The following is a 12,762-nucleotide window of genomic DNA, read 5'->3' on the forward strand; positions in this document are numbered from 1 at the left end:
GAAAGGGCTTTCTGGTCTTGAGGGGACCCCGGTGGGGTTTGGGTCTCAGGAGGAGCTGGGGTATCAGGAGGCACCCATGGGAGGGCCGTGCCAGCAGACAGAGCCCAAAGAGAATGGAAGGGGGAAAGGTCTCCTGGCAAGAAATTCAGACTAGCATCTCTCTCAGCCACCAACCAGCCTGGTGCCTGCATTTAAAACAAGGAGCTTGTGGGTGTCTATATTACTGTACTTAGGAAAGTTCCCAGATGGGTTGCTTTCTTCAGCATCTGCTCTTGTGGTTCACTGGCCCCTGCAAGAGGCAGGGGAGAGCTGAGAGGCAGCAGGAATCACAAGAGAAGCAGTGGCTGGCTTCACTGTTTTCCCCACATCGTGATTTTCAACATAGTGCGCATGCACATCGTGATTCGCAACACATCATATTGATACACTACCCAGAAAAGGCCCATTCTAGTGTTGTCACCCTCTGGACCTCTCATGAAAGGGGCGCGTGAAGAAGGGCCTCAGATGATGATCACAGGGTCAGTTCATATGGGGAGTAGCAGTCCTTGAGATCTTAGTTTCATGCCTTAGCTTCAAAACATTACAACACTGCCTGGGCAATGGCTATTTCCCAGCATGCTCCTCCCACAACACATTACTAACATCATGATGTGCTATGTAGATGGCTGCAAAAATAGGAAGAAAAAAACCCCCTCACATTAATCAGTTTTCTCATCAGACTTGAAATAAATGTGTGGCAGTTTCAAAGATGGCTTGGCGCAACATTCGCTTTCTGAAAGTCGATTTTGTTGCCAGCCGTCTGGAAACTCCATACAAGATGGAATGTCCTAGGATAGCACTGTACATGTATGTTAGCAACGAATGTATTTTAAATCAAAGAACAATCAACACCACAAAAACTCACTAGCTCACAAATCACTTTTCTTTAGCACCCCATTACGGAGACGAGATTTTTCCCTAACTAGTAAATTTGCCTAACTGCTTTGCCGATCAGCAAAATGGTCTATAGCCACACTTGATGTCATTCTATTACTGAAGTTAAGCAAGATTGGTCTTGTACGTTACCTGGATTGAAGACTAACCAGGAACCATATGTTGACAACTCTTGAGTTCCTTGGAAGAAGATTGATGCAAATGACTAGGAGCCCACAAATATTGACTGACCTCTGTAGTCAATCATTATTTGTAACTGGTCACAAGTTTGCCCCCCTTCCAAATTCTCCAGCACACATGAAGGACTTGGGAGAGGGGAGAGGTCAGTCTCCCATTCTGCAGACACTCTAATAATGCCTTCAAAGAGTTGAGCACAAGAAGTCAATTAATTCACACCAAATTTTGAAGGCAGCTAGAATCAGAGACTGTGTGTGTGTGTTGCTGTCATAAAAAACCCCAGAAAAGCTTGGATGCCAAATGAAAAGGGGGCATGCACACACACCCCAGACGCCACTCCATTACAAGAACACAACAGAAGATCTGCTGGATTAGCCCAAAGGCCCATCTAGTTCAGAATCCTGTTTTCACAGTGGCCAATGCGATGCCTATGGGAAGCCCCAAAGCAGGATCTAAATGCAACAGTGTTCTCCCCTCTTGCGATTCCCAGCACCTGGTATTCAAAAGTTTTCTTCCTCTTTGTACGCATGAGATCAGGAAGGGTGATGTGCCCCTCTCCCACTTAGTACAAAACAGAAGATTGCTCCCATAGAATTGTGCCTGACAAATTAGGCACGGGGAGGCATCTTGTCATAATGGAATCAAGTCGATGGTTGCCAGAAGAAGCTAATGATAATCAACAGCAGCCACATTTGCAGAAATCCATACTACTGCAAGAAATAACTCACTTTCAGAAGGACACAAAGGTTCCTTTAAAGTACACAGATGAGTACTTTAAAGGAACCTAAAAAAATTAGAGGAAGTAGCAAGGAAAGTAAATGAAACCACTGCAGTGGATTATGTGCAAGACTTGCTGTATTGCTTAACTGCAAACCAGTTCAATTGCTCTTTGGCACACCTGCAAAATGTAAGAGCTCTTTCCTATAGTCTGAATACTGAGTCAGCATCAGAACTTTATAGGAGCACTAAAAATGCTTTCCAAGTAGAATTTGGTCTTGGACAACTCAAGCAAGAAATATCAAGATAGGAAAATGAGAGGCCTCTCAATCAAAGTAAACCCTGTGATATTTTAAAAACCACAGGTGCTGCCCTGGGAAAGTTGATGAAGGATGTGTTAAGACCCACAGCTTCGGGCATGATCAACTACAGAAGAAAAGAATCACACAAGGAAATGGTATATGGGGACTTTGTTTGCACAACCCTTATTTTCCACCTCACATCCATTTATCTTTCAATTTTCAAAGTTAAAATATACTAGCCATCACAAACAAAAATATACATTTAACATAATAATGTTTGAGTCCCCCTGACTGGCTGACCCACAGAGGTATCAAAATTGTTAGGACACCCTTCATAAGGGAGGAAAAAACTGAGATTTGTAGTATGTGTAATCCAAGACATCCCGTTTCCTAAAAATGAAAGATGTTTTCTTCTAGCAAACTGCTGCCTGCCTTATAATAGCTACCAACTCTCCTCAAAGAGCAAGCCTGGCCACACATGCGGTGGAATGCAAGGGTGTGGAGTTTTCCCTTTATACAGCCATCGATGAGAGATGGAAATTTTGGAGGCAGGCAGGAATACACAGAGTAAATGCAGCCTTATATTCTGCAACCACATTCCTGAATGCCACTGCAAATACTCTACCTCCTCCCTAGCTTGTTCCAATTTTAGACTAACACTCTCACAGAAAGTGCATCCCGCCCTCAATACCTTCTCCTGTAAGCTTTGTTTGGTCGGGTTTCCATTTTGCTGTAAAGTGACAATGGTGTACTAAGATTCCTTTCCCACTTTTGAATATAACAGTCAATATTTCAACAATTATATATTTCTACCAATTAATAGCACATTGATAAAAAGTAATGGAAACCCACTTTATATTTTTATTGCCACTGACTGGTTGTGCCTGAAACTACAAACCCCTGGTACTTGTCACTCAGTGTGTCTGGCATGCAGTTTTCTCCAAATCCAGGCTCATGGTTTATTATCACCAAATCTTGGTAACTGCTTGTGGTTTGCTTGGAGATTCTTGGTTTGGATGACATGACAAGCCACACGAACCAGATGCTGGCAAATCCTAGGTTAAGACAAGGAAACAGATAGCCCAACAGAATATGACAAACTTCAACAGCCAATATGTTCTTTGTCGGGCCTGGAAGGCAAGGTTTGGTGCACCTAATGAACCAGCCCCATAACTCAGAACAGCAATATTTAAATTTCCATGCATGCATTCATATGTGCACAAAAATCTCTGCGGTTTCCTCTTCCAACTAGAATGCCTTGTGCTGCATCAAATGCCCTTCTGGCAGGTCTCTAACTCTGAGAAGCTGGTTTTTGAGAGACACAAAGGCTGTGGTAGGAAGTGGCATAGTGTGCAGCTATCTGGATCCCAGATGGCTTCATGTGTTTGGTTTAAGCTACCTACTATTGATGGACAGCAGGCAACAGACGTATTCCTCTTACTAAACTATTGCTTTGTAGATTTGCTTCCAGGGGCCATCGCTAGGTAAAAAGCCAGCTATGGAGAAAGGCAAGCAATAGTCTGTGGTGCACTCAGGTAAATAATAACAGTAATGAGATGAAATCACAGTATGAAAAATAATAATATAATCCAGCATGATACTGGACTAATAATGATCATAGGACAGGGCCTCGTGATTTCATTCTATCCAAGACCCATAAGAGAATATCATAAATATGGTGAGCAATGGAAAATGATATAGAAATACCAGTATGAATCACAAACTGAGATGGATCTTGAAATGTTAAGAACACACTATCCTTTCTTTCTCTCATGCACGTACATTGCCTCCAGTCAACTGTGAAAAGCTAAGCGTAGCAAAACCATGCTGTTCTACGTAGTAGAAAACTAGTCGGCACGGAAAAAGATACTACCCTTCAGCGTCAGCATATCCCAGCATTTTAAAGAGTGCACTCACTATACATACAGTCTCACAGTTCATTAAACAACAGCTTGCACTTTGTCTGACCGCATCTCTGGATAATAGGTTCTTTGGTGACAAGTCCACATGCTTAGGAACCAAAACATGCAAACAACACAAAACAAAGGACTCAAAGAGCAATGAAAAGTGAAGCCCAAGGCTAATTTGCTTAGGCTTACAGGTAAACATTAGGATTCCAAAAGTCCCCATTTCATTTATATATTGAAAAGCATTTATAAACAACTTAATATTTTAAAAAAATCTAAGCAGCATATAATATAATAAAGCAATCAGTATCATTAAAACAAATACAACCTAAAACCAGCAGCACAGTAATATAAAAGTGTGGGAAAGCATAAAAAAGCAAATAAAGCAAGGCCCAACCACAACGGTCAAGGGACAGCCCGAGGAAAAAGACACATCTTTACAATATATCTATACAATGACTCTTGGGGTCCCTTCCAATTCTAAGATTCTATGATCCAAAGTGCTGGATGGTTGCATGTAAATTTTGAGACGAAGGTACACATGTGCACGTTTCTAAACTTCATGTTGCACAGAGGATTAAAAATAGGATGCTACAAATACTAATGGATCAAGCACAAAGAGGAAATAAAACTCCACTTAACTAGTTTGCAACTGCTACAATGTACAAATCAAGATTCCAAGATCTCCCAAGCTCTGCCTCGTGTGTTGTATTGAGGCTAACCTTTCTAGAATAAGAACACCCTGAAAGTGTGATGTCTTATCAGTTACAAGCTAGGCCAATCACACAACTGAAAGAAGCAAGTTGGCTGCAAGAGCAGATCGTAAGGTATTTTCAATACGGCTTGCAGGGCTGGGAAAGGTTACCTACCGCTGCACTAAACAACCATCTTGAACACTGCTGGCAAGTGAAAATTTTGGTCCTGTAAGCAACAAGCTATGTTCAGAAGCAACTGCACACCGCAATAGGCTTGTCACAAGTTCTGCCTGCATTCAGTTAATGTTTCCTTCCTTCTACTGGGTTGAGTCACATCCTCCAGTTTGTTTCCCTTTTTTAAAAGAAACTAGGCTATGTTAAGAGGCAAGGGCTGCAATTCTGCATGCATTTATATGGGAGATGGCCGCTTCCTCGCTGCTTCATGTATGTTACCACAACTATCACTGCACTATTCCAAAAGACAAGACTCACATTATTATCATCCCTGTAATAGAGAAATCTTGATTTCATGACTGAAATTTGAACTGCACCTTCCGGTGCACAGCTCATGCTCTTTATCAGTGTCCTACAACGGCTTTCCAGAGTGCCGCTAACTATTGTTGCCCCAAGCATGCTAAAAAAAACTCCCAGGAGAGAAAAAGCCCATTCCTGATTCAGTGGGTTTAACTAAATGTTGCCCTGACCACTGGCCATGCTTTCTGGGACTGAGGGGAGTTGCAGTCCAAAATATCAGAAGGGCACCCGGTTGGGAAAGGCTGGCATAGGAGAACATGACTAGAAGCTTACAGTGGAGGATAAAGTTTCTACACATGTCCCAAAAGATTCACCAAACGAACACTGGAGCTTTCTGTAATGTCTTCCGCATTGCTAAAAAGTGGGGTGGGGGGTGGGGAGACAGTCACAGCTACAATTTTAACTTAAGTTGCCACACAGCTTTGCACAGAAATGTAAATTATGATAATCAGGATCACCCAGCATTAGAGAACACAGCATCGACACAAATGATCATTTTAAAGGACTTTGCAACATATATATTTTTTAGCCAGACCGGTTTCTTATTAGTGTGCTTTGTATGAGGAAGTGAGAACTGTGTGCTCATTTCTTCAAACAATCCTATTTTTAAGGGCTATACTCAGGCACTCTTCTATGAGGTGCTATATTAAATGTTCCATTTTTAGAAGAGTATAATTGGGAAGCAAACTGGCATTCTGATCATATTCATCTTTGTACTTCCCGTTAAAGAAAGAACGGGGGAATTTTGTTCATACAAGAATTTGAATAGTAAGCAAGCTCAGTCATCATTGAACAGGGTAGGCAGCTGGAAGGTACTCAAGTCTGCTATCCTAGAGGGGGAGGCCGGAACTAGATGTGGGCCTGGGGAGGATTACAGGTGTACTGGGAACCCAGCCAAAATGCCATCCATCCTTGGGGTTCAAATGGTTAAATTTGAAAGGGGATAAGAGAGGTCACTTCCATTCAGCTTCAAAGAAAATGCCACCCCAAAGAGGCACCCCTCCCACAAGGATGCTCCTGGGAGCTCCATGCTCTTCCATTTTTCTCTGTATCACTAGAAAAGACCGAAGGATGCCCTGCTGGGCTCACAAAATTCATTCATTCAGTTTGCCCCTTCACCTGCTCCTCCCCCTTTTCTGGTTCTTGGCACACTGCTTACAATTCTGACCCCCAATAATGGGAAAGCAATTTGCTTCGCCTGCCAAACTCTTTGTACAAATACTCAGCTTTCTCAAACGATGGTGAAAAAAAATCCTAAGTAGTCACTGAATCCACAATCCGTAGACAGTGCCGTGTATACTTACTCTTCACTTCAAAATAGTGATGATAAAGATTTGCCCCAAAAAGCACCCTGAATACTGCACCTTGTACAAATTATGTACCTTCAGAAACTGTGCATAATTTCTCATTTTGCACACATTATTCTGCTGTTGTTAGTTATGGGAGAGAGACAAAGAACTATGCAGGGCATAAAAGCCCCATTCCAGACCACTGCGAATCAAGTTAGTTCCCTGGTTTGTAAGATTTTGATAGGCACTGCCTACAAACTTTTAAGCATATCTTTTGCAGTCCAAATGGGCAGACACGTGGTTTTTAGTGGGGGCTATCTGTGAACTAAATGCTGCACATATTTCTATTTTGTGCTTTTTCGGTGATCCCACAGAATAACAGTTCAGCACAGAGATACACATGCATGCTGGTGCACAGTCCAATCCCAGATGAAAGGCGATGACAGCTTGCAATTTAGCAAGGCGGCTGAAGGAAAGGCATTCTGTATCTGCTTTTTGGGAAGGCTGGGCCAAGAAGAAGTAACAGCATATAAACTACTTGGGTCAGAATTACGAACCCACCTTCTGCCATGCTAAAAGAAATGCAACTCCAACTGTGAATTTAATGAAACCGCATACATTTAGTATAGAATTCATGATGAATGACTGCACACCCTTCCACAGTATATATTCTTTTGATGTGAAAATGAAACTGGCCTTAGCAATTCAGCCTCTACTATTCATGGAAGCTCCTTGAATTGGATGAAGACAATGCATTAACAAACAGAAAGAAAAAAGCGAGATACTCTGGATACAGTTGTCAGAATGGAGAGTCCCATCTATGTCACCCATGCTTGTAAGAGATGCCCCATCCACCTCAATGGAGCGTCCATTCCAAACAAGCATTCCTCTGTGTATGTGAACTGCTTCCTGTGTATCTGAAGAAGTGTGCATGCACACGAAAGCTCATACCAATAACAAACTTAGTTGGTCTCTAAGGTGCTACTGGAAGGAATTTTTTTATTTTGCTTCCTTCCAACAAAGGAAATAGGGGAAGCCAGGTGGAGATTCATTAGGCATGGTTAAGCGTCCGTTTTGGCTTCCTAGCAAAAAGAACAAGAATGAAATGCAGTGACCCGGAACTCTTATCACTCCCAGTCCACTGGCCTGTTGAAATACCTGTTTAATAAACCATCTCTTAGTTTTGGAATTCCCAAACTCACCTGCCATTTCCCTTCTACTCCCTTTCTTTCCATGTCTTAAGACTGTAACTGTGCAAAGGTTATATGCGGCACATTGCTACTCCAAGCACTCTATAGAGGACCTACAGAAATACTAAGTAACAGAGATTCATTTATTTTTCTGTTCAAGACCTGGCATGAGAATCACTGTCAGGTGGGGCTGCAGCTGACAAAAAGGACAGTAAGACCCACAGCCCCTTTCAGAAGTCTACTGTTTCTACAGAATTCAAAGGGAAATAAATTTGCTTAAGCGTGACAGGCTTCTCTTTTACTCCTAATGCCAACTACACCCACCTTGTGCCCAGTGTGGTGTTTTAACATGCACATTTTAATCCCCCTCTCAAACAAGTTATACTACCTTTCCTTGCATTGTAGTTAAAAAACCCTCAAAGAAAATTCACCCAAAGTATCAAAGAAGTGGAAGTTGCACAGAACCCTCACCAAGAATCTAAGCACAACACTTTAAAAGAATGGCACCTGAGGAACTAACTACACAACTTCTACAGATTCCCAGTCCACATGAGGCTGTCCACTAACAGGAAGAAGAGGGTCTTCTTCACAGAAGCAGTTTTGGAATCCACAACCAAAAGATGTGGCAGCCATCTCCAGCAGACACGGGTTTGAAAATAGGTATTTCCATTGGCAGCTAAATAGAACTTACATGTTCAGAGCTAAATAGAACTTACATGTTCAGAGCGTACTTGTATGTTGGATGCTGGTGGCAAACAGAACATGATCACTGTGCTGCTTGTGAGCTCCCAGACACTGGCAACTGCTGGAAAAAGAATGCTGGTATTGCTGGACTTTGGTCCAATTCAGCAAGGCCATTTTAAGTACCATCAATACCTTCTGCAATTTGGAAAAAAGCAGCATTTTCTCCAGTTCCCTTGGCGATTCCATTGCATGTAACTTTATTTCTGACCACACGACTACTCTGAGCTCTCTAAAAGGAAGCGCACAGCAGTTTACATAGGTTCTAATGCAGACTCCCACCAGGGCAACTTCAAAGGCCAGAACTACCTTGATTCATCACTTAGATTTTTACCCTCTTCTTGGTCAGTTATCTAGAAATTTGATTTCAGAATTGATGTTGAGCTTTACAAACTTCCTGGTGTCAAAAGTCAGCCCTCATGGCTAGGTAGATATCAGCCTAATAATTTTGCAGACGCATCAACAGCTTGTTTGTGGCATTTTAAATGCTAGCTATACCAAACAACCAAGTTGCCAAGCTTGTTCTCTCTTTGCACTGTATGATGATAATCACTATCAGTTTTAATCCATTCAATTACATTTGTTAAATGAAAACAAATAACCTTGTTTTCTGACTCTTGATCAAAAATTGAAATATGCCAAAATTCATTGTGTTCCCTTGCAATTTACTGTATAAACAGAATCTTTTATAAATACAATTCTTGCTCATTGGAAATACTCCTATATTTAGGATGCTCACCCTGCTAATCATATCCACAAGGCCATGCTGCACAGATTTAGCCTTAATGCTGGTATCCAACCACCAATTGCCTACACCTGCTGAAAACCCACAGCAGGGAGGGCAAATCTTTCAGAACGAAGTCCCTGCTGTTACTTCAGTGTGCCTTCCAACACAGCAAGGCTATGAAGTTATAAAATGCGCCTGGAATAGTTGTGGGAGGGAAACCTTTGCCAAAGAGTGTGGGCGTCTTGCCAGCATTTGCTGTAGAGTTTAAACTTCAATTTTAAGAGGGGGAAATAATACTGTACATCACCAGCAGCTTTCAAATGATTTAATAAAAGGATATTTACATAACAAGAGTAATGTCACTCTGATCTAGGACGTCCCTACATACGGAAGATCTCACAAAAGCAGTAGTATCTCTGGAACTTAATTCAAGCACTGATAGGCTGCTGACAGAAAGAGAAAGAAAAAGGACAAAGGAAGCCGCTTTAGATCAGGTTGTATCATTGGTCCATCTAGCTTAGTAATGTCTATATTGGCTGTGTTCATTAAGTTATGGTTTGTTTTTAACCATGGTTTCTTCAACAAACCACAAGTCAGTTCACAGACAAGCAAACAAACAGGGGCTTCGCACTGTAGTTTGTTGGCAGAAAGCAAACCATGGGCAGTGTGCAGGCTTGATTCAAATAAATAAACAAAACAAGACTTAGTATTATGTGAAAACCATGCCACTGACTGGCAATATCTCTCCAGGGTTTCAGGTTGGCATCTTTCCCAGTCTTGCATGGATATGCCAGGGACTGGACCTTGAACAAAGAAGGGTTGTCATTTAGCTTGGATGTCATTTTTTTTAAAGCATCAGACAAACTCATGAACAAATTACTACCGGTAATTATTTGCCATGATAGATATATGGAGCTTCCATATACTTGGGCAGTATTCTGCTGAATACCAGGTAGTAGAGAACAGACAATAGGGGAAAGCTCCCTCTACTTTATGTTCTGCTTCTGAGCTCTCAGAGGTTTGTGATTGGCCCTGACTAGATTAGGTATGACCAAGCAAAGCAATCTGCAAATTCCTAAATTACGGTACTTGTTCTCCAGAAATTCCGTAAGTACACTGAACCAGGTTTCTGGACCAGGCTCATGATGATGGTGATACAGCTCATGTACTGAAGGTTGTTTCGCCACCCCCCAATAAATCACTAGACTCACTTGATGAACACAACCAAGTGAGATGGATGCAGGCAGAACCAAGGGAAGTAGCATTGCTTTTGCCAGAATTTTACTAGCATTTTTAAGATTAAAAAATCAAGAGGGCAGTGGTTTGTTTGAAAGACTCAGTGCCGTTTTAAAGAATGAGACAAGGCATACTAAACTTTGCCTCTGGGTGACTCCAGCTGGTTGCAAGATGCAGCTGACAAGGCATGGTCTCTGCTGCAACAGCAGTCTGGTAGCCAACCTTTTTACTGTAACTGTTATCCACATTAAGAGAGAGAGATACAGAGAAATGCGAAGGGTTTGTTGCCTTCTAGCTCACAGTAGCTTTCCATGAGACTGAAGTCTACCCTTTCTTTAAAATTATCTGTTCTTGCTAGCAGCAAGCAAACTGCTCTTCTCAAACAGAAGCAACACGCTGAGCATCTCCTCACTCAGCACACTCATGTGCCCTTATGTCTGGCCTGAATGATGAACTGCTATGCCATAACCAGCTCAGCACTGAGGCTTCAGACTAAAGATCACAGACATTACCAACAGGACTGGAAAATTCCAATTTCTAGGCATCAGAATAAAAGTGCATAGTCACCTGTTACCCACAACTTTTGTAGCTACGATTTGTGTAGTACTTTAGAAAGTATGACATGTTTCCCACACAAAACAACTTTAGTAACCCTTAGAAACCTACTCCAACCCTTAAACTGGGTGAGCATTATTATCCCAAACTGTTGCCTGGCAGCAGAAGGATAATAGCAACCTAATCCATCCCATGAAACTCACCAGATTTGTACAGTGGTGCCCCGCAAGACGAATGCCTCGCAAGACAGAAAACTCGCTAGACGAAAGAGTTTTCCGTTTTGGAGGTGCTTCGCAAAACGAATTTCCTATGGGCTTGCTTCGCAAGACGACAATGTCTTGCGAGTTCCTGTGGGGGTTTTTTCCTTCCCTCCCTTTTTCTAAGCCGCTAAGCTGCTTATCAGCTGATCCGATAAGCCGATAAGCCGCTAAAAGCCGCTAATAGCGCTAATCCACTAATCCGTCAATGGGCTTGCTTCGCAAGACGAAAAAACTGCTAGACGAAGAGAATCACAGAACAGATTCTTTTCGTCTTGCGAGGCACCACTGTATCTGCAACTTTCTACCTTTTTCTGGCCACGCTACTCATTGCCAGAGCAACTGAAGTTCAATTTACAACCTAGGTTTTTTGTTGTTTTGTTAGGCTAGGCAGTGGTGTCCAAACTTTTTTCAAAGAGGGCCAGATTTTATGAAGTGGAGGGCCGTAAGGGCTGACCAAAGGGCCAGCCAAAGTTGTTGACCTTTTTAAAGGATTGAAATTGTTAAGCTTTTTTTTATGATTTTACCCCAAAGTTGTTGAGCTTGTTTTAGGATTGAAGTTCTTGAGCTTGAGCTTCTTTTAGGGTTGAAGTTGTTGAGGGTTTTTTTGGATTTTACCCCAGGAAATAAACTGCCATGGGGGCCAGATAAAACCGACCAGCAGGCCAGATTAGGCCCCCAAAACAAACTTTGGACATGCCTGGGCCAGGGAGTCAAATTAAGTGTTCATGGCCAAGCCAAGCGGCCATCAGAAACGGATTCAGAGAATGCAGCAATGTGCTAGGTTTGTTTATGTTTAAATATGAGCCACTCCGCATAAATTCAAATATTTCGACACTAACCACGTTGATGAAGCACAGACATGCAATGCAGGTAGGTTGCTTCAGATGGCTGGCACTCTGGAAAGAGCCGCTCTCACACTGGTAGTAACCAGGCTGGGATGAAGAGCTGGGATGCAGCTTCTGCCACATACACAAGGAGAACAAAAGGGAAGTTGGACTGTACTTTCACAGCGCAGGCCAGAGGCATATTTAAACAGACTTTGACTACAAGAGAACATCCTGTGGTATTTCATGGTTGATAAGGAGAAATAAAATCTTCAGGGCTCATTTTATAATTGCTGGAAATGTTTTGATCCCATGGGGCCAATTTTACACGCCTAAGGTGGAAGAGCCTTTGTTGAAGTAAGTTCTTTAAATGTTTTGAAGGCTATTTATAAAATGGCATGAGTAAAGACTGTTGTTAGATCGTGAAGTTATTCCATTCAGCTGCTAGGACAACATAATTAATGAAGAAAAAAATGAACTTGACCGAAAGTCCACTTGTTGTAAAAAAAAGAAAAAAGGGGGGAAAGGATATTAGAAATCATAAAAACAACTAGAATGGATACAAAAATGCAGTGTTGCCATACTAGTAAAAATGATCACCTTAATTTACACTTGAGGACAACTTGGCAAACAGTGACAATGCATCTGATTAAAGGGGCTTGAGCCCCAAAAACT

At 42.0% G+C, this 12,762-nt stretch overlaps 1 protein-coding gene across 3 annotated transcripts in view; it reads right to left on the reverse strand.

The window, feature by feature from the left end:
• CYRIB (CYFIP related Rac1 interactor B) overlaps positions 1–12,762 on the reverse strand; it is a 66,675-nt gene that overhangs the window by 30,484 nt on the left and 23,429 nt on the right. The window contains exon 1 of one of the 3 annotated variants that reach the window (XM_082235878.1): positions 4,906–4,983. The exons of the other annotated variants lie outside the window; for them this stretch is intronic. The gene's annotated coding sequence lies outside the window, so the exon portion shown is untranslated. Of the gene's footprint in view, positions 1–4,905; positions 4,984–12,762 lie in introns of those variants that run through there. 3 annotated transcript variants of the gene reach the window in all.

This window comes from Podarcis vaucheri (assembly GCF_965113315.1).
Source record: "Podarcis vaucheri genome assembly, chromosome: 8".
Classification (NCBI taxonomy): domain Eukaryota; kingdom Metazoa; phylum Chordata; class Lepidosauria; order Squamata; family Lacertidae; genus Podarcis; species Podarcis vaucheri.